The sequence below is a fragment of the Giraffa tippelskirchi genome, chromosome 4 (assembly GCF_054371585.1).
Source record: "Giraffa tippelskirchi isolate mGirTip1 chromosome 4, T2T-mGirTip1v1.2.pri, whole genome shotgun sequence".
Lineage (NCBI taxonomy): Eukaryota > Metazoa > Chordata > Mammalia > Artiodactyla > Giraffidae > Giraffa > Giraffa tippelskirchi.
In genome coordinates this window covers 78,884,097-78,911,990 of record NC_137278.1, presented here as the reverse complement: position 1 = coordinate 78,911,990, position 27,894 = coordinate 78,884,097, and the positions used below count along the sequence as shown (strand labels likewise).

Genomic DNA, 27,894 nt, shown 5'->3' with positions numbered 1-27,894 from the left:
TAAGTTCAAGTTCACAAAGACATCATTTGTTATTCCTTATAGAAAACTTCTTTACAGGTAAAGGCTACCAAAAGATAAGAAAATTGAAATTTATTAAGAAAGGTAATTGGTGAACTTGTCAGATTGATTCTTAAAAATATTATACTGAAATAATTCATCTACTGTATAGGTGTCTTTGAGTCAAAAATCATTTTTTTGACTTGTCATTTCAGTTCATTGAAAAAAATCAACAGTTTTTGAATTTTTTATAAGCAAATAACCATTTATTTTAAGTGAGTGAAAGTCACTCAATCATGTCCGACTCTTTACGATACCATGGACTATAACCCCCCAGGCTCCTCTGCCCATGAAATTTTCCAGGCAAGAATACTGGAATGGGTTGCCATTCATTTCTCGAGGGCATCTTTCTGACCCAGGCGTCGAATGTGTGTCTTCTGCATTGCAGGCAGATTCTTTACTGTCTGAGCCACCAGGGAAGCTGGTAAAAGGTATTTAAAACGTAAGATTATCTGAAAATAAGATGTTAATTAAAGTTATTAAGGTGAAAATGTATCTGATTTAAAAGTAAAAGTTGTTGATCTTGACTTGTATTAAATAATCACATATTATATTAAATATTAGAGTTATGGTATTACACAGTGAAGTTATTCAGGAAAGCTTTTACATAAATGTGAGCATTCTTAACTTAAATTATTGATGTATGATAGTTATGACAAGTGCTTGTGTGATTTTTATGTGCCTGAATTGGTAAGTTTGTCATGTATTTCACTGTATTTTTCATTAAATGTGTACATTATTTCCCATGTGAGAAAAGTCTGTAGTTTATTAATTTTTTCCTTCATTTTTTTTTAAATACAGAATGTGGTTTAAAAAATAAAATATAGAATTTTCTAAAATAATTTTCTTAAAACTTTTCTGCTTTTAATTTAAAGGAAGTATATTGGTGAAGATATCAGTTATGAGAACATTTTTGAAATTAATAAACATGGTTTATGCCAAGTCTGTGTTTCTTTACTACATACAGAATTATAAAAACAAGTTTAAAGATAAAGAAAAGTACTATTAATATTATTTTTGTTTTTATAAATAGGTTACTCTGGAGTAAGCCAGATTTTTTGAATATTATACGATCTTTTAATAATTTATTTTCATTTATTATTTATGCATTTTGAAATTTCATTTTTATTGTGATAATTAACATAGAGTATTATGAAGTTTCAGGTGTACAACACAGTGATTTTATATTTTTACTTATTATGAGATGATCACCACAGTAAGTCTAGTTACCATCTGTTACCATGTAGTATTGTTTCAATATTACTGACTATATTCCCTGTGTGTACATTACATTCCCATCACTTATTTTATAACTGGAAGTTTGTACCTCTTAATACTGTTCACCTATTTTGTCCATCTTCCCACCCTCCTCCTTTCCGGCAGCCACCAGTTTGTTCTCTGTATCTATGAGTTGGTTTATGGTTTTTGTTGCTAGTTGTGGTTTTTAGTTTCAGCATATAAATTAAATCATACAATGTTTTTGTTTCTCTGAGAAACCTTGCTTACTGTTGGTAAGAATGTAAATTGGTGCAGCCACTATGGAACACATTATAGAGTTTCCCTAAAAAACTAAAAATAAAACTACCATATGATCCAGGAGTTTCTCTTCTGGGGTATTTATCCAAAGAAACTGAAAACGCTAAATCAAAACATACATGTATGCTTACATTCAAAACAGCACTATTTACAGTAGCTGAGGTATGGAAACAAACTAAGTGCCTGTCAATAGATGAATAGATAAAGACGATGTGGTATATATACACACTAAAGCAACACTACTCAGCCATAAAAAAAAAAAAAAAAAGAATAAGAAACTTGCCATTTGTAGCAGCATGGATAGACCTGGAGGGTATCATGAAATCAATCAGACAACAGTGTTTCCTTATCTCTAACCATGGCCTGCTCTTTTCCAGTTTGTAGCTGCTATTCTTTAGTTGCTAAGTTATATCTGACTGTTTTGCAACCCCAGGGACTGTAGCCAACTAGGCTTCTCTGTCCGTGAGATTTCCCAGGTAAGGATACCAGTGAGTTGCCATTTCCTTCTTCAGGGGATCTTCCTGACCCAACGATCCAACAACCCATGTCACCTGCATTGGCTGGCCAGTTTACCACTGGGCCACCAGGGAAGCCCTCTTTTCCACTTAGAGAAGACCTTTTAACTTTTCTTTTATGGATGATTTAGTGGTGATGAACTCCTTTAGCTTTGCTTGTTTGGGAAACTCTCTCTCCTAACTTTTCTGAATGGCAGTCTTGCTGGAGAGAGTATTCTAGGTTGTAAGGTTTTTTTTTTTTTCTTTTCAGCACTTTAAAATACCCTGTCACTCCCTTCTGGCCTATAAAATTTGTGTTGAAAAATCTAATAATAGTCTTGTGGGGTTCCCTTTATATGTGATTGTTTGTGGTTTTTTTTCTTGCTGCCTTTAAGATTCTGTCTTTAATTTTTTTACCTTTTGATTATGTCTTGGTGTGCTTCTCTTTGTTGATCTTGTTTGAGACTCTCTGTGCTTCCCGTCGGAGAAGACAATGGCACCCCACTCCAGTACTCTTGCCTGGAAAATCCCATGGACGGAGGAGCCTGGTAGGCTACAGTCCATGGGGTCGCTAAGAGTCGGACACGACTGAGCGACTTCACTTTCCCTTTTCCCTTTCATGCACCGGAGAAGGAAATGGCAACCCACTCCAGTGTTCTTGCCTGGAGAATCCGAGGGACGGGGGAGCCTGGTGGGCTGCCGTCTATGGGGTCGCACAGGGTCGGACACGACTGAAGCGACTTAGCAGCAGCAGCAGTGCTTTCCGTGCCTGGATGAGTTTCTTTGCCCAGGTTACAGAAGTTTTCTTTAAATAAGTTTTCTGTCCCTTTGTGTCTCCCCTCTCCTGACCCCCTATAATGAGAATATTGGTATGCTTGATGTTTCCCTAGAGATCCCTTGAAGTTTTCTCATTTAAAAGCAACTTTTTCTTCTTTTTGGTTTTGTGATTGGGTGATTTCCAGTATTCTGTATTCCAAATTCGTTATCCATTCTTCTGTTATCATATAACCTGCTGTTGATTCCCTCTATTAGATATTTAAAAAATTTTTTAGTCATTGTATTCTTAAGCTCAGATTGGTTCCTCCTTATATTTTCCAAGTCTTTGTTTAAGTTCTCACTGAGTTCCTTCCTTCTCTAGAGATCAGTGATCATCCTTACAGCCACTTCTTTGAACTTTTAATTAGGTAAATATTTCATCTCTGTTTCATTGGAAATTTGTTCTGGGTTTTATTTTGTTCTTTCATTTGGAACATATTCCTAGTTCCTTCTTTTGTTTGACTCTTGGTTTCTGTTTCTATTAAGCAGGTGAAACCACTACCTTTCTTGATCTTGAAGACTGGACTTTGTGAAGATTGCTTCCACCTGCACGATAGGCAGTCTGGCTGGAGCTGGAGCGTCTGTGACCCGGAAACGATTCCTGGGGAGGTGCTGCTCTGGAAACCACTTTGATGGGGCCGCTGCAAGTGGGAGACTCAATGAAGTTTGCTGCTACGTGCAACCCGAGAGCGGAGAAGGCAATGGCACCCCACTCCAGTGTTCTTGCCTGGAGAATCCCAGGGACGGCGGAGCCTGGTGGGCTGCGGTCTATGGGGTTGCACAGAGTCGGACACGACTAAAGCGACTTAGCAGCAGCAGCAGCAACCCGAGAGAGTTCCGGCAGTTTCCTGATGGTGTGCAGAAGCTCTAAGGTTAGTAAATGAATTTCCTTACAGTACAGTGAAGAGTCTTTTTAAACTGCTATTTTCTCACTGTACCCCAACGTGGGTGAATCCGTGCTCATACTGCAGGCTGCTGCATCATGGATACATGTATACCCTTTCTCTGTATTTGCTGTTTTTATTTGGCCTTTCTCTGTGCAGTAGCTGTTCAGTCAGCCCTCAGGTCTTCTTCAGGAAGAACGGCTCTATTTGTAGGTGTAGTTTCAGTGCGAGGGGGGAGAAAGTGAGCTCAAGGTCTTCCTTCACCACCATCTTGGATCACTCTTTCTACAGTCTTTATTTCTTAGAAGACAAATTATCAATGTATTAATTAAAAATTTGTAAGGCCTTTATATTTTAAACATTTATCTTATATATGAAAATATTGACATAAAATCTTTCAATCAGTATCATTTTGCTTCTACAAAGTGTTATTTATCCATAATGACCATAGTTAGAACTAAGTTTCCTATAAATTATTAACTGAACATTTATTTATAATGAGAACACATTAGTATTATGTTAAAACAAAATAAGAAAGCAAAATTTGTATATTTTTTATCACATTGATTGAATGGGTTCAGTTGAGTTCAGTCTCTCAGTCGTGTCCGACTCTTTGCGACCCCATGAATTGCAGCACACCAGGCCTCTCTGTCCATCACCAACTCCTGGAGTATACCCAAACCCATGTCCATCAAGTCGGTGATGCCATCCAACCATCTCATCCTCTGTCGTCCCCTTCTCCTCCTGCCCCCAATCCTACCCAGCATTAGGGTCTTTTCCAATGAGTCAACTCTTCGCATGAGGTGGCCAAAGTATTGGAGTTTCAGCTTCAACATCAGTCCTTCCAATGAACACCTAGAACTGATCTCCTTTAGGATGGACTGGTTGGATCTCCTTGCAGTCCAAGGGACTCTCAAGAGTCTTCTCCAACACCACAGTTCAAAAGCATCAATTCTGTGGCGCTCAGCTTTCTTCACCGTCCAGCTCTCACATCCATACATGACCACTGGAAAAACCATAGCCTTGACTAGACGGACTTTTGTTGGCAAAGGAATGTCTCTGCTTTTCAATATGCTATCTATGTTGGCCATAACCTTCCTTCCAAGGAGTAAGTGTCTTTTAATTTCATGGCTGCAATCACCATCAGCAGTGATTTTGGAGCCCAAAAAAATAAAGTCTGACACTGTTTCCACTGTTTCCCCATCTATTTCCCATGAAGTGATGGAACCAGATGCCATGGTCTTAGTTTTCTGAACGTTGAGCTTTAAGCTAAATTTTTCACTCTCCTCTTTCACCTTCATCAAGAGGCTCTTTAGTTCTTCTTCACTCTCTGCCACAGGGGTGGTGTCATCTGCATATCTGAGGTTATTGATATTTCTCCCGGCAATCTTGATTCCAGCTTGTGTTTCTCCCAGCCCAGCATTTCTCATGATGTACTCTGCATATAAGTTAAATAAGCAGGGTGACAATACACAGCCTTGACGTACTCCTTTTCCTATTTGGAACCAGTCTGTTGTTCCATGTCCAGTTCTAACTGTTTCTTCCTGACCTGCATACAGGTTTCTCAAGAGACAGGTCAGATGGTCTGGTATTCCCATCTCTTTCAGAATTTTCCATAGTTTATTGTGATCCACACAGTCAAAGGCTTTGTCATAGTCAATAAAGCAGAAATAGATGTTTTTCTGGAACTCTCTTGCTTTTTTGATGATCTAGCGGATGTTGGCAATTTGATCTCTGGTTCCTCTACCTTTTCTAAAACCAGCTTGAACATCTGGAAGTTCACGGTTCACGTATTGCTGAAGCCTGGCTTGGAGAATTTTGAGCATTACTTTACTAGCATGTGAGATGAGTGCAATTGTGCGGTAGTTTGAGCATTCTTTGGCATTGCCTTTCTTTGGGATTGGAACAAAAAGTGACCTTTTCCAGTCCTGTGGCCACTGCTGAGTTTTCCAAATTTGCTGGCATATCGAGTGCAGCACTTTCACAGCATCACCTTTGAGGATTTGAAATAGCTCAACTGGAATTCCATCACCTCCACTAGCTTTGTTCCTAGTGATGCTTTCTAAGGCCCACTTGACTTCACATTCCAGGATGTCTGGCTCTAGGTGAGTGATCACACCATCGTGATTATCTGGGTCGTGAAGATCTTTTTTGTACAGTTCTTCTGTGTATTCTTGCCACCTCTTCTTAATATCTTCTGCTTCTGTTAGGTCCCTACCATTTCTGTCCTTTATCAAGTCTATCTTTTCATGAAATGTTCCTTTGGTATCTCTAATTTTCTTGAAGAGATCTCTAGTCTTTCCCAATCTGTTGTTTTCCTCTATTTCTTTGCATTGATTGCTGAGGAAGGCTTTCTTATCTCTCCTTGCTGTTCTTTGGAACTCTGCATTCAGATGGGAATATCTTTCCTTTTCTCCTTTGCCTTTCACTTCTCTTCTCTTCCAAGCTATCTGTAAGGCCTCCTCAGACAGCCGTTTTGCTGTTTTCCATTTCTTTTCCATGGGGATTTTCTTGATCCCTGTCTCCTGTACAATGTCATGAACCTTTGTCTACCTTACTCCTTTACAATAAACTTCATATTAAATGTTATCCCCAAAGTAGACTTTAATCTAGCGTATCTTGTTCATTTTAAGCCATGTTTTAAGATATAACTGGATATAAAAATGATAATATATAGTTCTATCTTTTTCCTGTGATTCATATGAAAAATTCAAATATCCCATTAAAAGGAACTTAAGGGCAAGCAAAGTGACTTGAAGGTGTTGGTAGAGGTGGAATAAATAGAGGAAAAACAAAGAAAGTGAAAACAGAACTCTCACAATGAGATGGAAATAACTTATTCAAAAGCACTTCCAGTATGATTAGAGTGGACTGTGTGGCTAGAAGTTCCATCTCATGGTCATGGATCACATCCAAAAATTTTCTCTTTTGGTCTCTTCCTTGGTGGCATTAGAGGAACATTAAGTGTTTTCTGTATTGTGACCTCTTGCCCTGAGGAGAAGCTGGTGTCATCTTGGCAACAATACCATGTTATGTTGCAATCCAGGCCCTCCAGAATTAGAGCAATTACTTACAAAACCCCTTTATTCTCCTATGAAATGTGTTGGAAGATACAAATGCCGAAGTTTCTAGGAGAGGTCACATAAGATACATTATTTCCTTAAGTTTAGTAAAATTAAGTTGAATTTTGATATATACTGGGATGGGCATAGAGAACACTTTGTTATCAGGTGATTTAATGAGAATTAGAGATGGTTTCCCACAGATGATTGATAATGGTTAGGATAAATCTAGCAAAGCAAACATTAGAAATATGTTAACTTAATTCTCTTACACTGTTCCTTGAAAATAGATGGGGACAAAATTCTACCATGAAGGTTTTAAGTGTTTTGTTCTACAGAGGCTCTTACTTTACGGCCCAATGACAGCCGTGTAATAGACATCTCTATTTAATGAGGGTGAATCTCTGGCCTGTGAATGCCTTATAAAGTTTGCAAACAGCAAGCTAAGTGGGGATTTGGACAAGAATGACTAATTTTCATCTGTATATGTGTGTCTGTGTGTGTGCATGTGTCCTAACATTGGGAATTTTATTCCTAGTCAAGTAATGTTGTTCAAATTAATCACATTGACAAAATAGGTGCAATTGCAATTTGGAGGATTCCTCACTTTAGTATTTATGGATTTTGTTTTTAGTTCATGTTTCAGGTTTTATCCTACTTCCAGGGAATACAGTGTTCCTCAGGTTCTAATTTTATTGTCTTTGGCCTTTATGATGCTTTTTGGTTGTCATTTTTGTCTTCTTGATCTATAATTCCTGATTTCCAGTTCAGTCACTCAGTTGGGTCTGACTCTTTGAAACCCCATGTACTGCAGCATACCAGGGTACCCTGTCCATCATCAACTCCCGTGGCTTGCTCAAACTCATGTCCGTCAAGTCAGTGATGCCATCCAACCATCTCATCCTCTGTTGTCCCCTTCTCCTCCTGCCTTCAGTCTTTCTCAGCATCAGGGTCTTTTCCAATGAGTCAGTTCTTCGCATAAGGTGGCCAAAGCATTGGAGCTTCAGCTTTAGCATCAGTCCTTCCAATGAATATTCAGGACTGATTTCCTTTAGGATTGAGTGGTTTGATCCCCTTGCTGTCCAAGGGGCTTTCAAGAGTCTTCTCCAGCCCCGCAGTTCAAATGCATCAATTCTTTGGTGTTCACCCTTTTTTATGGTCCAACTCGCACATCCATACATGCCCACTGGCAAAACCATAGCTTTGACTATATGGACCTTTGTTGGCAGAGTGATGTCTCTGTTTTTTAATGCATTGTCCATGTACGTCATAGCTTTTCTTCCAAGGAGCAAGCGTCTTTTAATTTCATGGCCGCAGTTACCGACTGCAGTGATTTTGGAGCACAAGGAAGTAAAGCCTTTCACTGTTTCCATTGTTTCCCCGTCTATATGCCATGCAGTGATGGGACCGGATGCCACGATCTTAGTTTTCTGAATATTGAGTTTTAAGCCAGCTTTTTCACTCTCCTCTTTCACCTTCATTAAGAGGCTCTTTGGTTCCTCTTAGCTTTCTGCCATAAAGGTGGTGTCATCTGCATATCTGAGGTTATTGATATTTCTCCTGGCAATCCTGATTCTAGCTTGTGAATCCCCCCAGATATATTTTTACTAGCTCATAAAGTTATAGCATCAACCCAATGTGAAGGCTAATGCAAAATTATGAATTATCCAGGAAATTTTTTTTTTGTCTTACCCAGAAAACAGGATCAGATTAATTGCCTTATTATCACTCCATGCATATGAGTGGATTTCTCTTATCCACACTTTCATTTAAGTTATAGCCTTTGAGTGGCCAGCCTTCATGAAGAAGTTACCGCTCTCTGACTCTGGTCAGCACAAAGCCTCATATTTTCTCCTTGTGTAATTATTAAAACTCAATGCTCTTGATCACTCCTCTGAAATAACCACTCTCAGAATAGCCAAGGCATCCACTTAAGCTAATTGCTCTGCTTTTCAGTTTCCTCTTTGATTTTTGACTCCCTGGGGATTCTGTTTTCCAATTTAGCTCTGCATTTAAAAATCAATATTAATATGCTTCTTCCAGTTTGATAGCCAGAAGATTTTCATTTTATCTGTTTATGCCATAAACAATAACCTTCATCCATCTTTAAATTATAAGTTTTGATAAGATTACAGAAAAGCACAGAAAGTTAAAAGCAATATAATAAATGAAACTGTATTATAAGTTTTGTTTTGAAGTGAGAAGTGTCTGTACTGTGTTACATTTTGTTTACCCAAAAGTTGTTGCAAATTTATTTAACTATGGAAAGTATAAAATTAGGCAGTTTTATCAGGTTTGTGGCTTTTTTTAAATCCAGCTCTTCCTTTATTTGATTAAACTAATTAATTTTATTGAAATAGGTTTAATACAATATTAAGTTACTTTCAGGTATACTACATAGTTATTTAACATTAGGCTTGTGGCTTTTTGGTTTATTATATTTCACAAATTAAGAGTATAAAGTTTTGTTTTCACTTTTGCATATGAAATCTCTATGTAGTGATCGTGGCAAACATAATATCTTTGCAATTATTTTTAGTGTTCATGGTATTACAAGCAAGGTTCAGCTCCTGGGTTAATAATGCTTAATAGGAGCATTATACTCAGATTTATTTCACTATTTCAGTATTGTTAGATTTTAAATTGCCTCCAATTTTTAAATATCATACAAAAACTAAACCAAAATATACTTATGCCTGTGAACTCCATATTTGGATAATTTCTTAGGCTATGTCTTTAGAAGTGATTCTCATGTTGGTTTATTAATATGATAGTGGAGCCTCTTTGGCTTCCTGTAAGTAGTGAATTACAGCTAGAGAAATAAAATCAAATGCCTTTATTATTCAGAGTTATTGAGACTTCCTTCTCCTTTTAGAGGAGAAAGCCTGTTGAGTCCCCGTGGTCAGAAAGTTCACATAAGATACACTTCCTTTTATTTTCCAGTCCAACCCTAGATTCTGCTATCTTGGTAAAAATAAACTCCACCATTTGTGCATAGCTTTTCATTCCATTTTAGGACAAATTAGCAAAAACAAATTGAAGTAATTGAAGCTGAGAATACAAAAAGAATGCTTCCTAAAGGAAGGCAGTTGGGTCTGAAAAAGGATCAAGAAGCCATTTTCTGAGAAGATTGGAAGGACTGATCATTTTCAGTCTGAAAGAGAATAGGAGAGTTCTTAGCCCTTTCTGGTTGTTTTTCAAGTAGACGTACTATCAGGTCTGACAGTCCTATTCAGAAAGAATTCTTTCATTGAACCATGACAGCAGAAAAGTGACATTTTACACCCTCTGAACTGTATGGTTTTGTAAATTTGCAAAGTGCAAGGATCCACAGATTCCATTGTGATTATCAAAACACAGGGTACAACCTGGTTGACCACATGGTCACAGTGATCCATAGTGTCCACTTCTTTGTCTCTCAGGCATTTCCTCAAGGGAATAGAAAGTGACTGAAGTCTAGAGATAATTCTCCCAGGTCCCCTCCCTCACCCTTGCTCATTCATTCCTTCTCCAGCTAACCCAAGTTTATAGACAAAAGTCAATTAATACACTTTACATTTATTGCCATTAAAACCCCTTTTCTTGACTATTCCCCTTGTCAACTGAAAAAGTGCACAACCTAAGAGTTGAGAATGTTGTTTTATGCAGGAAACTTTCTGAGAAATTCACGCCCAGGAGGCAGCTTCTCAGATAGCTCTGTGGGACTGCTCTAAAGAGGTCAGGGAGGAGCCAGGATATATAGGAGTTTTTGCAAAAAAGATCAGGTAGTTGGAACATCAAGAGGTTATAGTTAACCTAAAACCAGATATCTCAAGTTAATGCGTTTAAGCACTTTTCTATATATGGGAAGATGCAAGTCTGGGCTCATTGAAAGCATTCCTTTGATGCGCACCTTAGCTATCCAGGGCCAGTAGTCTGTTCTTTCCCAGTCTGATGCCACTCAGGATGTACCCTTGGGGATGACTGAAGTGGCTGAGGGCTTGGCAGTGGGCAACCTGTTCCTCTTCCTCATGAGTTCACTTAGGGTTCACTTCAAGTCTCCCTGTAGTGGTTTGATGGCTGTAACGTCCTTTGTTTGCTGGCATGGCAGGCAACATTTCTCATTCACACCGTAATGATGAGAAAATTTCCCACAGTCTTTTTTTGGGAAATATTGAAAACTTCTGTGCTTTGTGAGTGCTATGTAAACCTCAGTAGTACTGAGTTGAATAGGATTAAAAAAGTATCTCTCAATTTGCTTGTATGTGGGACTATCTTTTTATATTTGCGTGCTAAGTCGCTTCAGTCACTTCCAACTGTTTGTGACTCTGTGGACCATAGACCACCAGGCTCCTCTGTCCAAGGTATTCTCCAGGCAACAATATCAAGTGGGTGGCCAGGCCCTCCTCCAGAGAATCTTTCCTGGAAGGAAGATCTTTTTATTTACTTGTATCTAAATGACTTAGGAACACTAAATAAGTTGAGTTTTATTTTTCTATCTTTAAAGGGTCACTAATCATTCTTTGGGCTGGGAGAGGTGCTCTCCAGGTGACTTCAGGCTGACAGATTGGCAAATGACTTAAGAGTCTTACTGAAATGTAGAATTTGATGTGGTAGTATTGGAGGGGAATCTGAGATTTTGTTTTACTAATATGCTCCCAGGTAATACAGATCATATGTGCTCCAAGGACTATGTTGTTGAGGAAAAAGCTACTGTATGTCTGTCAATTGGCAAATATGGGGATGTTTAGTGAACTATTAAGTAGAAGTGGAAGCTATAATAAGACCATTATAAGGGTTTGTTCCCTGAATGTGATGAAAACATTGAATCTAACCTTTCTGCTGTGATCAATCCTTGATAGAGTTACAGGCATTAGAGTACATGCATGCATGCAAAGTCACTTCAGTTGTGTCTGACTCTTTGCAACCCTATGGATTGTAGCCTGCCAGCCAGGCTTCTCTGTCCATGGGATTCTCCAGGCAACAATATTAGAGTGGGTTGCCATGCCCTTCTCCAGGGAAACTTCCTGACCCAGGGATCCAACTCTTGTCTCTGCATTGGCAGGTGGATTCTTTACCACTAGCACCACCTGGGAAGCCCAGGCGTTAGAGAATGTGTGTTTAAATCAAGACCAAAAGCTTTGGGAAAACAGTCTATCACCCTGAGATTCAACCTTCTCTGTTACTTAACAGAGAATTATTATTATTCAAATTATTTAGTAAGGTGGATGAGGTATTGATTATTCATAGGATTATTTCAATATTAGCAAAACACCAAAAGACAACTGTTTATTCCTACTATAGAAATATTTCAAAAAATTAAATAATTCATTGTTGAGCAGCTACTCCGGAATATACATTATGCTAAGGCGTTGGTAAATGGTAAAGACCTTAAAGTCTTCAGAGAAGCGGGGCTCATGCCCAAGTAGTCTCTGAATTATCTGTTGCTGTGTAACAGGTGAACCCAACAGCTCAGTGGCTTACAACAGTGAACAACTATTTAGCTCATCACTCAGTGGTTGATAGTTTAGACTGGACTCAGCTGAGCAGTTCTGGTCCCAGGTGCTCTATATGCATCTTGGCAAGTTGGCTAGGTGGCTCTGCTTTTTGAGGTTGGCTGGATAGCACCTGGAGAAACAGCTGAATTCTGTGTCTCTCATAGTCTGGTAGGAGAGCCTTGGCCTGTTCACGCAGCACCTCAGCAGGGAGAGTGGGAGCACAAAGACCTCTTGAAGCCTGAGTTCAAAAATGGGCCATTGCTCCATTTGTCGTATTCCTGTGGTCAAAACAAGTCACAGGGCCAGTCCAATTCAGATTATAGAACAACACACTCTACCTCTTGGCAAGAGGAGCTGGGAAACGAATGATTACATTACATTTGTGCAAGCAGTTTGCCACTAAAATGTTGAGTGCTCTGGATGACTTGTCATATTGTAACTGAAAGTAGGGTCTGGTTGCTCACTGCTCAAAAGCCAATAAAGAGGCCAGGTTGGCAGAATGGAAAGTTTGCTTTATTTTGGATGCCTGTAACTGGGGTTGGTGGCTGGGGGAGGGACAGATGCTTGTCCAAATGTCCACTCCCCCTGTGACAATCAGTGGGCAAGAGCTTTTATAGACAGAGGGAAGGGTCTACCATGTAGAAGCAGCACAGTCAGCTCTGACAGTCTTCATAAAACTGATCATCAGTGGTCTGACCAACATCATCTTGATTGTTTTAAATGCAGTTAATTTTCAGTTCTGTAGTCAGGGTCGGTTTGTTTCCATTTCCTTGAGGCCAGTTCTTGGAATAGTGGCAGCTGAAGTCATGGCTCTAGTTTGGTCATCATGTAGTTAACTTCTCCAATGGTTGGAGGTTTCAGTATCTGTAAGACAGCTCATAGTCTATGGCTAAGAATATTATCTATAGCCTATGAGAAGGAACTAAAGGTCCTTGACTATGCTTACTGACTAAACCATTATTATTTGGTTTCCTTTACTCTTTTCCTTTGTTTCTGCATGTTTTCACTTCTCTGATTAAACTTATTATTTAGCTACAGTTTTTTCCAGAAACAAAAGGTAGGCAGAGGACATAAGGGACAAGGACCATAGTGTGCTACTGTTTCAATATTACTACTTGATGTATCTCTGAGATATGTAGAAATTGGGGTAACAATTGTTTAGCCTGTAAATTGGGGGAACAGTTCTCTTTAACATTCATTATGGGAAAGATGAAAAAACTTGCATCACAAGGCTAGCAAAATCAATTAGCTAGACCAACTTGGATTCACTTTTCCAAATATTATATGTGATGAAACAATTCTGGGTAAAAATGAAGATCAGCTAAGCTTTCTCTCTGTCAAGAGAACTCATCATTAGAATGTATACAACTTTAATACTAGCTTACTGAATACTGTTAATCAAACCTGTTTGATTAACACACAGTAAACTTAATTTTTTAAAATTGTTGATTAATAGCTCTTATTATATTTCATTAAATTAGCTGAGTCTTGAGTGAAGGATTGGCTAGTGGTTATAAATACAACCAAGGAAGGATATTGTCTTCAGTTTTTATACTTCAGAAATGAAAAAAGTATTAAATGTTAAAACAAACAAACAAAAAACACTTTTGAAGAATGTAGCAACTTTCAGTAAGCTCCTTTATGATACTATTGCATTAGAAGAAAGATTTCTGTATTTGTTGTTATCAAACTTAATTATATAAACATATTTAGAATATTTTATTTGAAATAAGATAAGACCGTTGAAATATAAATAATTTTCTTGGAATAGCAGAGGCATGCATGAAACCAGCAGTACAGATTGTAAATTTTTTGAGGCATTAAGATATATTTAATAGATAGCAAGGGTTTCCCTAGTGGCTCAGATGGTAAAAAATCTGCCTGCAATGCAGGAGACCTTGGTTTGATCCCTGGGTCAGGAAGATCTCCTTTAGAAAGGAATAGCTACCCCTTCCAGTATTCTTGCCTGGAGAATCCCATGGACAGAGGAGCCTGGTGGGCTACCGTCCATGGAGTTGCAAAGAGTTGGACCCAACTGAGTGACTAACACTTTCACTTTTACTTTTTCACATGAAAAAGGTAGAAAGTATATGTTCTTACTCAGTAGGCTCATTATTAGTATTAGAGTGTAACAGTTTTGAAACACATTGTTCATTAAAGTACATATATTTTGATTTTGCCTTTTTCTAGACCCTAGAGAAACCATTATCTGTTTCAGGAAACATTAAGAATAGTTTTCTGAAATTGATGGATGTAAAATTTTATATGCCTGTTTGAAATGGTATCATTTATAGAATCTGCAGCTCACAGTGGTGCCAGTCGCCTATCAATGCTGACAGATCTTGGTGGAGAGTAATTACAGATGTTGGTCTCAGCAGTCTGAATTCACAGATTCTGGAGTTGCTATTCATCTCTTATAGAAGCCTCTTAAGGGCATCCATTTGTAAAATATAGGCCTTAATAGCTTCTGTTTATTACATTTGTTAGTCATTTTCATTTTGGAGCTGTTAAGCCAACAACTTAATATTTAAACAGATAATCTTTCAAACCTGTTTGAAAAGCTTGTGTTGATGAATTGATATATAGTCTATGCTTCTTTTCCATATCTTCTATGATTCTTCAAGACATTATCTGAAGGCAAGCAGTGTGCTTCAGTATATTTGCATACTGTCTAAGCACAACCCCTGCAAATCCTGAAAATCAAGTGAGTCTTTCAGATCATGAAAAAATTGAGAAATAAAGTGAGTCACATTTGGTAGCTTCCTTACCTAAGTATCACCACTCTTAAGTTTCGAGAGTTTCAACTTCTTGGTTAACCTAATATTTTTAAAACTTGCAAAATGGTTTTCTACTCAGTCATCCTTATTTTACCTTCATGTGAAAATACTCCTTTAGCATGGGTGATTGGATCAGCAGAAAGAGACAATTGGCATAGATAGACTCAACTGCGTCAAAATCAAATCATTCCAATCTCAGAGTACCAATCAACCTTCAGATGCCCTTGAATTAACATGAGTGAAATGCTGTTTCAACTGCCAAAGATGTTAAAATGAAACAAGAGCTATCAAATTAAGGCCAGGATCATTTTTTTCACACTCTAATTACCTTAAATTTTTAAAATTCAGAGCTCACTACTTTTATGAAAGAACTGGAACCCAGAAGAGGTTTTGAAAACCACATATCTCTTCAATCATCCCTATTGTTCATTTGACTGTATTTTAAAATAACAAATGAAAAGATTTTGTAATCTTCTTGTAAGAAAATTAAACAATGTGTATAAAAGATATTTATTTAATGAAATAGAACTTTTTGATAACATATATTGTCTACACATTGCAATTGGAGGACCATGTTCACAATAATAACTATAGCTATAATTATGTTTCTTTCGAAATATAGCAAAATTAAAATACTGAAAATGAAGCACTGCAGAAGATAGGAAACTCTGCCTGTTCTTATCTTTTGTTCTTGCCTTAAAGATGGTAATCTTAGGCCTTAGGGATTTGGATATTTTTTTTTTTTTTACCACATTCAAAGAATCCCAACACGTCAAATTTTACATCTATCCAAGCAACACAATATAATAGAAAGAGCAAGGGTTTTGGAATCAACAAAACAATTTCAAGCCTTATCTTGCCCTGTAACTTTAGGCAACTTCTCTGTACTTCAATTTGCCTACTTTAAAATAGAACCTATCTTGTGCGGTTAATGTCACATTTGAAAATGATAATGCATGTAAAGCATCCTGGACAACAGTTGAGGCATAATAAATGATAACTAAATTTACTATTTCATCTATGTGTGTGTTTGTGTGTGTGTTCTCTATCAACAGTTTATTCTGTAGGAACCAAGAATTTCTGGGACTGCTTACACTCTTTCAAGTATGAATGCTTTTCTTCTTGTCATGGAATAACATGTACTTTGAGTAAATGATACTTATTTTTATCTTTCTTTTATCAGTAAATTTTATGAAGTGCCTAACTAGAATTGAGATGCTATATTATGCCCTAGTACATGAAAAAGTGATCAACATCATTTGTCATTAGGAAAGTACAAGTGAAAACCACATTGAGGTACCACCTCATGCTTGGTAGAATCAAAAAAATGAGAGAGAACAAATGCTGGTATGGACGTGGAGAAAAGAACCTCTTGTGCACCATTGGTGGGAATATAACTTGGTACAGCCATTCTGGAAAACAGTATGGAGGTTCCTCAGAAAGTTTAAAATAGAACTACCATATGATTCAGCATTTCCATTTCTGGAATGGAAATATACAAAGGAAACAAAAACACTAAATCAAAAACATATCTGCACTCGCATGTTCATAGTGACATTATTGACAATAGCCAAGACAAGGAAACAACCTAAGTGCTATCAGTGGATAAATGGATAAAGAAAATGTGATGTGGTTCATCCATAACAGACAGTGGAATCATTGTGCCATTTGTGACAACATGGATGAACCTTGAGGGGATTCTAAGTGAAATAAGTCAGACAAAGAAAGACAAATTACTGTATGATCTCACTTATGTGTGGACTCCAAGTAAAATCACCAAACTCATAGAAGAAGAGATCATATTAATGATTACCAGAGGCTGGGAGTAAGAGGAGGAGCAATTTGAGAGAGATAGTCAAAAGTTAGTATAAATTTCCAGTTACAAGAAAGTAAGTGTTAGGGATGTAATGTACAACCTGTTGACTGTAGTTAACACTACTGTATGATATATTGGAAAACTGTTAAAAGAGTAGACCTTAAGGGTTCTCATCACAAGAATATTTTCTCTTTATTGTATCTTTATGAGATGATAGATGTTAACTAAACTAATTGTGATAATCATTTTACAATATATGTAAATCAAACCATCATGCTGTACATCTTAAACTCCTAAATGTATACAGTGATATATGTCAATTATTTCTCAAAAAAAAAAACCCAAAACCCTGGGAAACAAAAGATGATTTAAGCACTGAGTCAGCCACAGAAATGAGTTAGACTCAGACTGCCCCTTAACAGAACTTAAGATTAGAGATATAATATCTATACAGATATGACTATGATACCAAATGTGAGATGATACACTTAGTCACCAGCAGGGTACCATATGCTGAGAGTAGAGAGAAGGTACTTGCCATTTGGAGCAGGAAGAGGAGATGTCTGGGTATGTGGATAAAGGCACGTGAGGGTGACCTTGAAGTAAAGCTAAGATTTGAGCCTGTGTTATTGGAGATAGGGAGACTTCAAACAGTGAGCATAACGTGAGTAAAACAAAATAATGTACCTTTTACAGGGACTAAAAAGTATGCTTAATTTATCTGGATGCTCGAATACAAGAAAAAGATAAAAAATTTAGAAAGATGAAAATTTGGGAAAGGGGCTGGTGTCAAATCATAGAAAATCCTGAGTATTGGGTAAGGACTGTTGAATTTTTTCTTCTAATGGGCTAAACATAGTGCCTCTTTCTGTTTGTGTTGACTCCTCTCTACATTCTCAGCGTGGCTTAGCTTCTTCCCTGGGCCTTCTCCCAGATGGAGTATCGTAAGGCTGACTTAAGCTTAGCTTTCCTTTAAATGCCCTGTGTGCTGTCTCTCCTTTTCCTCCTCTGCTTTAGCTCACAGACTGATGCCGTAGGTATAGAACCAAGGTAGAGAGAAATATTGACCAGCTCTCTTGGTCTCAGAATGAGTCAGGGCCTGTTTGTCTTTTTCTCCAGGCATCTCATAAATGCCATGTCAGTGAATGCCCACTGAAAGGTAGAAGGACAGAGATTCTGAAAGATGTCCAGGAACATGCTGTTCTGAGAACAGCAAGAGGTGAGGAATGTGTGTTTGGAGAAATCAAAACAAAATGCATTTGTTCACCTCAGTGCTTTTGTTTTGCTTTCGAACTGAATGCTCTTAATATTTTTCCAGTTTCAAATACCTCCTGTCAGACTTCAGGTTAAAACAGAAAGACATTTTTTTAATATATATAATCAGAAACAGTAATGTCATGCGAAAAATCACTTAGCTGTTCCATGTGTGCTTTTAAGAGCTTGATAAATGTCATTCTGTTTGCATGAAAATTCGGAAGGTCACAAAGGATAGAGGAGAACATTGTGGGTACGTGACACCGCATCTGCTGAAGAGAGGCTCAACCTAAACTGCTTTTTCCCTGAAACTCTGTAGGAGGCCTTCAAAACTACTGATGGTGGGCCCTCACATCAGAGGAGTTCAATGAATTTTTACCCCACACATCATAGGAAAGCCCAGCCAGGGTTGAGAGCCATTCCAACATTCCAAAGTCTCATTTTCCTGTTTAGAAACCTTAGCATCAGAGGTTGTAAGAGAGACTTACTCACACTGCTTATCACTACAAAAACTTGGGCTCAGAACACAGATCTCCAGAGTTTGTTGTTTTCTCGTACATCGTGAAATTTGGGGGTTTATCATCTATTAACTTCCAACATTAAATTATTAATTGAGGCAGTCAACGAATTTTTGTCATCCATTATTCTAAGTAAAAGGAGTACAGCAGAGAACAACATCTCTGACTCAGTGAGCTAGTCCTTGATGAGAGAAAGGAAGAAAGGATGCCTACAATGAACATAAATAAAAAAGTGAGGAAGTAACTCAAAAACAGTATGGTGTGTGCTGCTAAGTCGCTTCAGTCGTGTCCGACTCTGTGAGACCCCATAGACGGCAGCCCACCAGGCTCCCCCGTCCCTGGGATTCTCCAGGCAAGAACACTGGAGTGGGTTGCCGTTTCCTTCTCCAATGCATGAAAGTGAAAAGTGAAAGTGAAGTTGCTCAGTCTTGTCCGACTCTTAGCGACCCCCTGGACTGCAGCCCACCAGGCCCCTCCGCCCATGGGATTTTCCAGGCAAGAGTACTGGAGTGGAGTGCCATTGCCTTCTCTGAGTATGGCGTGTAGGGATGGTGAATTGGGGCAGCTGTGTTCGATGCTTGATACTTGTAGACACTGAGGACACAGAATTAAAATAACTCCCAAACAGTGCCAAATAACTGGATTTGAAGTTTGAATAGAAACTGCCAGGAAATGAACATGGAAAGCAATCTCAAGCTGAAGTTTCAGTTTGTGCAAAGAAATGAATTTGTGACAGGAAATGGTACCTTCATAGGGTTACAAATTAGTTCCGTAGTGATGGAGCAAATAATGAATGTGATTAGAAAAGATAGACTTCAATCAGATAAGGAAGGGCAGTATATGCCTTGCAAGTAGATTGGTTACTTTGCTCCCATGTGAGTGTCTCACAAACTGTAGTATGCATTCTGTTACTACATGGAGAATTTATGTAACTGAAGACTCCTGGCCTGCCTCTGGTTCTGATGCTGATCATCCGCACGACTTTTAGAAGCACTTCTCTGGATAACAGCACACCATTAAAGAAATTTAATGTGGGAAACATGAATAGATTTTCATATTGTTAACAGTTAACACGAGAAAAGTATAGAAGATATATTGGGGACAAAATGATAAATTTGCTTGGTAAGTTATGACAGTACTATAAGAGGGAGATAATAAAGGCCTTTCCTACGGCTGCAGTGGAAATGAATAGAAAGTAGGAAATGGGCATTTAAAATATTTAACAGCTGGAATTGACAAGTGATAGGACTTAAGAGCTGAGTTATTAATAGTATAAATAAGGAGCAGAGTGGCATATACAGTTGCTTGCAGGCATTTCATTTGAGTAATTGGATGGAAGGTAGTATTAGCAAAAAGATGAGTTCAGACTTGGCACGTTCATTTCTAAATGAGGTTCAACATCACCTCAGGAGTTAGCTGTACATATCAAACTGCATCTCAGGAGGGAAAATGCCCAAAGACATTGATTTGAAAGTTGTCAATGTATATGTAACCATTAAATTTTATAAAGACTATGGGAAAGAAATGATCAGAGAGGCAGAAAGTATGGAAATTGAAAGAATAGAGAATTTTAAGAAACAAGTGCTTGATTGTGATTAAGTACCCAAAGAAGTTGAGTAAAATATTTTGAAATTGCAGTTTTAAAGCCATTGGTGAACTTAGTGAGAGCAGTAAGAGTAGTAACCTAAATTTTATGGATTGTCACTGAAAGGGAAATTTAGAGATGTGGGCAAACATGTACAATGCGTGTATATCGCAGAATGAAGGCTCTTCTCTCTCTTTCACACATACGCATACACACAAAACTTCCTGTTGCCTATTAATAAAAATCAGAAGTGTGAAGAGTGAAAGTAAAATGAAAAAATTCAAATGATAGCACTAATCATTATAAGCCAATAGAATTAATTGACTCACAAAAGTAGCTTAATGTACTTTAAAAGAAAGACGGAAACTAATCTGAAAGTTTATTTTCAATATTCGTGTCTCCAGCTTTTATTCTTGATAAAATAAGAATCTAAAAATCTTACTGATTTCAGGCATGTACATAGACCTCTGCCACAATATTTTTTGTAGTATCAGATATTTCTAGAAGAGGTAAAGTAATATGGAAATATATATTGCAATTATTTCAGGAAGACCTAACATAAATGTTCAGAATGTTTGTGATTCTAAATTTTTTGAAGAATGGCCAAGTCTCCATAAAATTTAGCATCACAAGCATTTTCACATCTTAGGAACAAATCCACTTAAGCATTTTCTAACATTTCCCTATATTTCAGTAATAGATTCTATCCTAAAAGGACTTAGGGACATGCCTGTTCAACAGAAATATAAAGTGAATCACAGGTGTAATTTTAAATTTTCTAGGAGACATGTTAAGAGGGCAAAAACAGGAAAAAACCAGACTAAACTAATTATAATAAAGTATTTTATTTATCATAATATTTCCAAGATACTAGCATTTCCTGTACCCTATAGCTCAGATGGTAAAGAATCTGCCTGCAATGCAGAAGACCTGGGTCCGATCCCTCAGTCAGGAAGATGCCCTGGAGAAGGAAATGGCAACCCACTCCAGTATTCTTGCCTGGAGAATTCCATGGACAGAGGAGCCTGGTGGACTACAGTTCCTGGGGTCATAAAAAGTCAGACATGACTGAGCGACTAACACGCACACTAGGATTTCAATATGAAATTAATGTAAAATTTTAGGATATTTTACATTCTTTCTTTTTTGCCTAAATTTTCAAAATTTAATGTGTATTTTACTCGTACAACACGTCTTAGTTCCGATTATCCACATTACAAGTGCTTAACTCACACCTGTGATAATGGCTGCCATACTGGATAGTTTACATTTGACTATTTACTGTGTCAAGGCTGTATATTGTCATCCTGCTTGTTTAACTTAATGCAGAGTACATCATGAGAAATGCTGGGCTGGAAGGAGCACAAGCTGGAATCAAGATTGCCAGGAGAAATATCAATAACCTCAGATATGCAGATGACACCACTGTTATGGCAGAAAGTGAAGAAGAACTAAAAAGCCTCTTGATGAAAGTGAAAGAGGAGAGTGAAAAAGTTGGCCTAAAGCTCAACATTCAGAAAACTAAGATCATGGCATCCAGTCCCATTACTTCGTGGCAAATAGATGGGGAAACAGTGGAAATAGTGTCAGACTTTACTTTTTGGGCTCCAAAATCACTGCAGATGGTGATTTCAGCCATGAAATTAAAAGATGCTTACTCCTTGGAAGGAAAGTTATGACCAACATAGACAGCACATTAAAAAACAGAGACATGACTTTGTCAACAAAGGTCCCTCTAGTCAAGGCTATGGCTTTTCCAGTGGTCATGTACGGATGTGAGAGTTGGACTATAAAGAAAGCTGAGCGCGGAAGAATTGATGCTTTTGAACTATGGTGTTGGAGAAAACTCTTGAGAGTCCCTTGGACTGCAAGAATATCCAACCATTCCATCATAAAGGAGATCAGTCCTCAGTGTTCATTGGAAGGACTGATGTTGAAGCTGAAACTCCAATACTTTGGCCACCTCATGCAAAGATTTGACTCACTGGAAAAGACCCTGATGCTGGGAAGGATTGAGGGCAGGAGGAGAAGGGGATGACAGAGGATGAGATGGCTAGGTGGTATCACCGACTCGATGGACATGAGTTTCGGTAAACTCCAGGAGTTGGTGATGGACAGGGAGGCCTGGCGTGCTGCGGTTCATGGAGGCCACAAAGAGTCAGACACGACTGAGCAACTGAACTGAACTAACTAGTCATAGCTTTGTTGGCAAAGTAATGCCTCTGCTTTTTAATATGCTGTCTAGGTTGGTCACAACTTTCCTTCCAAGGGGTAAGTGTCTTTTAATTTCATGGCTGCAGTCACCATCTGCAGTGATTTTGGAGCCCCCCAAATAAAGTCAGCCACTGTTTCCACTGTTTCCCCATCTATTTGCCATGAAGTGATGGGACTGGATGCCGTGTTCTTTGTTTTGTGAATGTTGACTTTTAAGCCAACTTTTTTGCTCTCCTCTTTCACTTTCATCAAGAGGCTTTTTAGTTCTTCTTAACTTTCTGTTATAACGGTGGTGTCATCTACACATCTGAGGTTATTGATATTTCTCCTGGCAGTCTTGATTCCAGCTTGTGCTTCCTGCAGCCTGGCATTTTGCATGATGTACTCTGCATATAAGTTAAATAAACAGAGAGACAATGTACAGCCTTGATGTACTCCTTTTCCTATTTGGAACCAGTCTGTTGTTCCATGTCCAGTTTTAACTGTTGCTTCCTGACCTGCATACAGGTTTCTCAAGAGACAGGTCAGATGGTCTGGTATTCCCATCTCTTTCAGAATTTTCCACAGTTTATTGTGATCCACACAATCAAAGGCTATCGTCAATAAAGCAGAAATAGATGTTTTTGTGTAACTCTCTTGCTTTTTCAATGATCCAGTGGATGTTGACATTTTGATCTCTGGTTCTTCTGCCTTTTCTAAAACCAGCTTGAACATCTGGAAGTACACGGTGCACATATTGCTGAAGCCTGGCTTGGAGAATTTTGAGCGTTACTTTACTAGCTTGTGAGATGAGCGCAACTGTGTGGTAGTTTGAGCATTCTTTGGCATTGCCTTTCTTTGAGATTGGAAAGAAAACTGACTTTTTCCAGTCCTGTGGCCACTGCTAAGTTTTCCAAATTTTCTGGCATATTGAGTGCAGCAGTTTCATAGCATCATCTTTTAGGTTTTGAAATACCTCAACTGGAATTCCATCACCTCCACTCGCTTTGTTTGTAGTGATGCTTCTTAAGGCCCATTTGACTTCACATTCCAGGATGTCTGGCTCTAGGTGATATTTCTGTTATTTTGCTGTAAAATACTCCAATATGAGTAGCTAATGTAATAAGGTAAGTCTTTGATGATTATTTAATTGTTTCCAATGTAATTGCTTGGCAGCTGTGATATTCTATATTCCTGTTGAGAGTTTGGAACATAGAGGTAAACATGAGAACCATGCCTACAAAAGTTCACTCATTATAGCAAAGAAGATAAAACCTAGGTACAATACTTGACTTGAATGCAGGAAATTGATAATGGCACCTAGTAGTCATTGCTTCCAAAATGACACGTAGCAGTTTAGCACTCTGGATATTTAGCAAAGAAGAATCTTAAACTTGGTAAACATTAGAATAATGTCTGTGATGATGACAGCCTTTGAACTAGGCTTCAAAGTCTGGGTGAGGTATAATTTGGTAGAAAATGCCAATCTAGAAAACCAAGATTCAGGCAGCAAAACTAATAAAATCATGGAAATGAAAATGAGTGTGATAGGGAAGAGGAACAGAAAAACAGGCAGATGCATGGAAAACTCGGTTCTGTCTGTTTGTTAGTTGCTCAGTTGTGCCCGACTCTTTGCAACCGACTGCAGCCCACCAGGCTCCTCGGTCCATGGGATTTTCCAGGCAAGGATACTGGAGTGGTTTGCCATTTCCTTCTCCAGGAAAGGAAGGTTAATGAAAGGAAAATAAAATATAAAAAATGATTGGAGCTTGGACACAGTAGGCATTTTCCCTCGCCTTGAATGGAAACCTATTGTAATACTGTTCCTAAAAGACTGTTGAGAAGATGATAATGTGGAAATTTTCATGCACTGTTGCCTTGAATAAACCTTTGATGGAAAAAATCTCATGCCAAAGGAAATATACTCTGATAAAACAAGTATCTTTCAGAGCTTCTTAGTACAGCATGAAACAACTCCATGTTTATCCCGACTCTTTTGGTTTTATATTATTGTACAGAAGATAACCCAGAAATGATAGCATTATCTTCACTAGCATCAACTTTCTAGAGGGTAATTTGTTACTTATACCAAATATGAAGTTCCACACCAACAGTTTCTTAAAAATTCCTCTTTAGTTTAAAATATATTCACTTCTCATATTTAGGGAAAGAAATAACTAGAGAGAGCCACACTGAAGTAAGTACAGGGACATACTGCATTTATAGCAGTAACAAATTTGAGAAATTTTATGTCCAACATTTAGTCGTTAATTAAATATATTTGGTCCACTAATGCTATGTGATATTAAGAAAATAAACATCATATTTTCATGATGTAATTATTAACTTTTTGTAGAAATATAGGCATATAAAATATACAAAGTCCAAGGTCACAAGTGGATGTATTTTTTACAACACTATAAAGCGCATGTAACTAGTGCTCAAGTCAATCAGTAAAATAACGTCAGCTCACCAGAAGTTTCTCTAGTGTTCCCTTTACCTTCACTTCTAACAGCCTAAATTAGTTTTTCTTCTTTTTCAAGTTTTTCTAATTGAAATCATATCCAGTATATTCTTTTGTGTCTGACCTTTTGCTCAATATTATCTTTGACAGATTTAATCCATGCTGTTGCATGTGGCTTAATTTCTTAACTATCATTGGTATATAGTGTTCCATTATATGAATATACAAAACTTTATTTACCCAGTCTCCCATCTAAGTACTAATCAGGCCTGGCCCTTTTTAGCTTCCAAGATCAGAAGGGATCAGGCACGTTCAGAGTGGTATGGCTGTAGATTATTTACCTAGTCTACTGTTGAAAGACAACTGGAATATTTTCAGTTTGAACTATTACAAATAGTGCTTTTAAGAACTTTTTTATAATTTTCATAAACTACGCATTTTCATCAGTCATATTACTAGGAATAAAATTGGTAGGTCATAATGGATGAATAGGGTGAACTTTCATATCTATTGACAACAGTTTTTCAAAGTGATTGTACCAGTTTTATTTCCATTAGCAGTGCATTAGAATCCTTGTTTGCCTCATATCCTTGATGTTTATTTGGTCTTATCTGAAATTTTCATGTAAGCAGTTTTGATGAATAGGAAATAGTATTGCATTTTGATTTTATTTTGAACTTCCCCTAATGTTTTTACAACTTTGTCACTGTGAAATCAGCCATGCAAAATTCCTTTTCGAGTCCTCTGCCCATTTTTTAAAATTTAAGGATCTTAGTTTTTCTTATTGATATATATTCTGAATATTAATCTATTGTTGGATATACACTTTACAGTTTTTCCTTCTAGAGCTTCTTTTTCACTTTAGTGGTATACTTTTACATTGATTACAGAGGCATGGATAATTGAAAGTACTCACAAGACTCTTCAAGGGTTACTCATTTGAGCATTTAATGAAGGTAAAGGTTATAACTGAGTAGGAGAAAGAAAGCACAGTCAAGCCATGATGTCCCAGGACACTTTAAGATGCAGCTCCTCAGGTCCTTTCTGAGTCACACAAGATATATTTAGATCATTTGCCAACTTCTATATTCAGAGCTATAAATATAGCATCCATCAAAACAGACAAACTCCTTACCTTCATGGAGCTTATTTTTATTTCAGTTGGTGAGAGAGAAACAAATAATAAGCAAATGAATACACAAACTATCAGATAGTAATAATCAATGGAAAAAATAGTGTAAGCTTATGTGAATAGGGCATGTTTGCTATGGCAGGAAGGGGAGGAAGAAATAAAGGTTCCTTGATAACATGATAATTGAGTAGAGACCTTTAGAAAATGATAAAACAAGCAATGCAATTATAGTTATATGTGGGAAGGCATTTCCAGTTGAATTAGTAGAAAGTGAAAATAATTGTGCAGAAATTAAATATGGACTTTTTGAAGACTAGCAAATATGATTGAAATACAATGAGTTGGGTAGAATGAGGAGAATCATGAGAGATAAGTCTGAAGGGACAGCAAAATCTAGTAAAGATGTAGTCATTATGGTAATCGGAGAAGGCAATGGCAACCCACTCCAGTACTCTTGCCTGGAAAATCCCATGGACGGAGGAGCCTGGTAGGCTGCAGTCCATGGGGTCGCTAAGAGTCAGAGACGACTGAGCGACTTCACTTTCACTTTTCCCTTTCATGCGTTGGAGAAGGAAATGGCAACCCACTCCAGTGTTCTTGCCTGGAGAATCCCAGGGACAGGGAGCTTCGTGGGCTGCCTGTCTATGGGGCCGCACAGGGTCGGACACGACTGAAGCGACTTAGCAGCAGCAGCAGCAGCAGCATTATGGTAATAGCTAACTGAGATGGAAAAAATCATTGTCGTGTATTAAACAGAAGGTGACATGATCAGACATGTGATTTGAAAGGTTGCTCTGGCTGCTGTTTTGAGAATAAATTTTAGGAAGGCAATGGGAGATGCAAAGTGTTTGCCTAGGATGTTACAGTGATAACCTGGAGAGAAAGTTTGGTTTTTTAGATGAGAGAGGGATGGTAAGAATATGTTTTGAAGCTAGAATATTTATGGTTTGATGGTGAATTGGAACCATGTAAGGGAGTAGTTAGTAATGTCTTCTAGGCTGTGTTCTATTCCATTGGTTTCTGGAAGAATAGCATTACCATTTCTGGAAACGGTTAAGGTTGTGGAATGAAGATGTTTTAGAAAGATGGGCTGGTTGCTGGAAGTTGATTAGAGGGCAAGAAAAATCCCACCACTTTAGTTTATCAGGTGGGCTATAAATTTGACAGTGTTAAAGACAACTTGGATTGTTTTTATAAGGACTGAAGTTCAGGAAACTTTCTGAGAATAATTGATATTAAAGTCTTTAGTATCAATTATTGCTGTTGTTCAGTGGCTAAGTTATGTCTGACTCTTTGTGGCCCCTGGACTAAGTGCACCAGGCTTCCCTGCCCTTCACTATTTCCTGGAGTTTGCTCCAACTCATGTCCATTGAGTTGGTGATGCCACCCAACCACCTCATCCTCTGTCAGTTCGAAGGATTATATTTGTTTACTGTTTTCCTTTCAAATTCCCTCTCTTTTGTATACATAGAAATGATTCTGAAATGGTATTTTTTCTCTTTGAAATGCAGTTACTCAGGCTTGTATTCATTTTAGTGTCTTTGACATTTCTAATAAATATGTGGAAACCTAGAAGGAAATGGCAACCCACTCCAGTATTCTTGCCTGGAGAATCCCATGGACGGAGGAGCCTGGTAGGCTACAGTCCATGGGGTCGCAAAGAGTTGGACACGACTGAGCGACTTCACTTTCACTTTCTTACCTGTCATAGCTTATAATTTATAATAATTAATATTTCATGAAAACACAGGTGCTTCTTTTTAGTTTCTTTTGAGTGTCTCATTTTATTTATACTTTTTTTTTAGTGTTTCTATATTTAGAACTTGGAA

General features: G+C 37.8%; 1 long non-coding RNA gene across 1 annotated transcript in view; it reads left to right on the top strand.

The window, feature by feature from the left end:
* The window catches only part of LOC145503537 (uncharacterized), a 160,915-nt gene extending 155,709 nt beyond the window's left edge, over nucleotides 1–5,206 (top strand). Inside the window, exon 3 of the long non-coding RNA XR_014051548.1 lies at nucleotides 3,393–5,206. This is a non-coding gene — a long non-coding RNA (uncharacterized LOC145503537). The remainder of the gene's footprint in view (nucleotides 1–3,392) is intronic.
* Nucleotides 5,207–27,894: the final 22,688 nt, after the last annotated feature.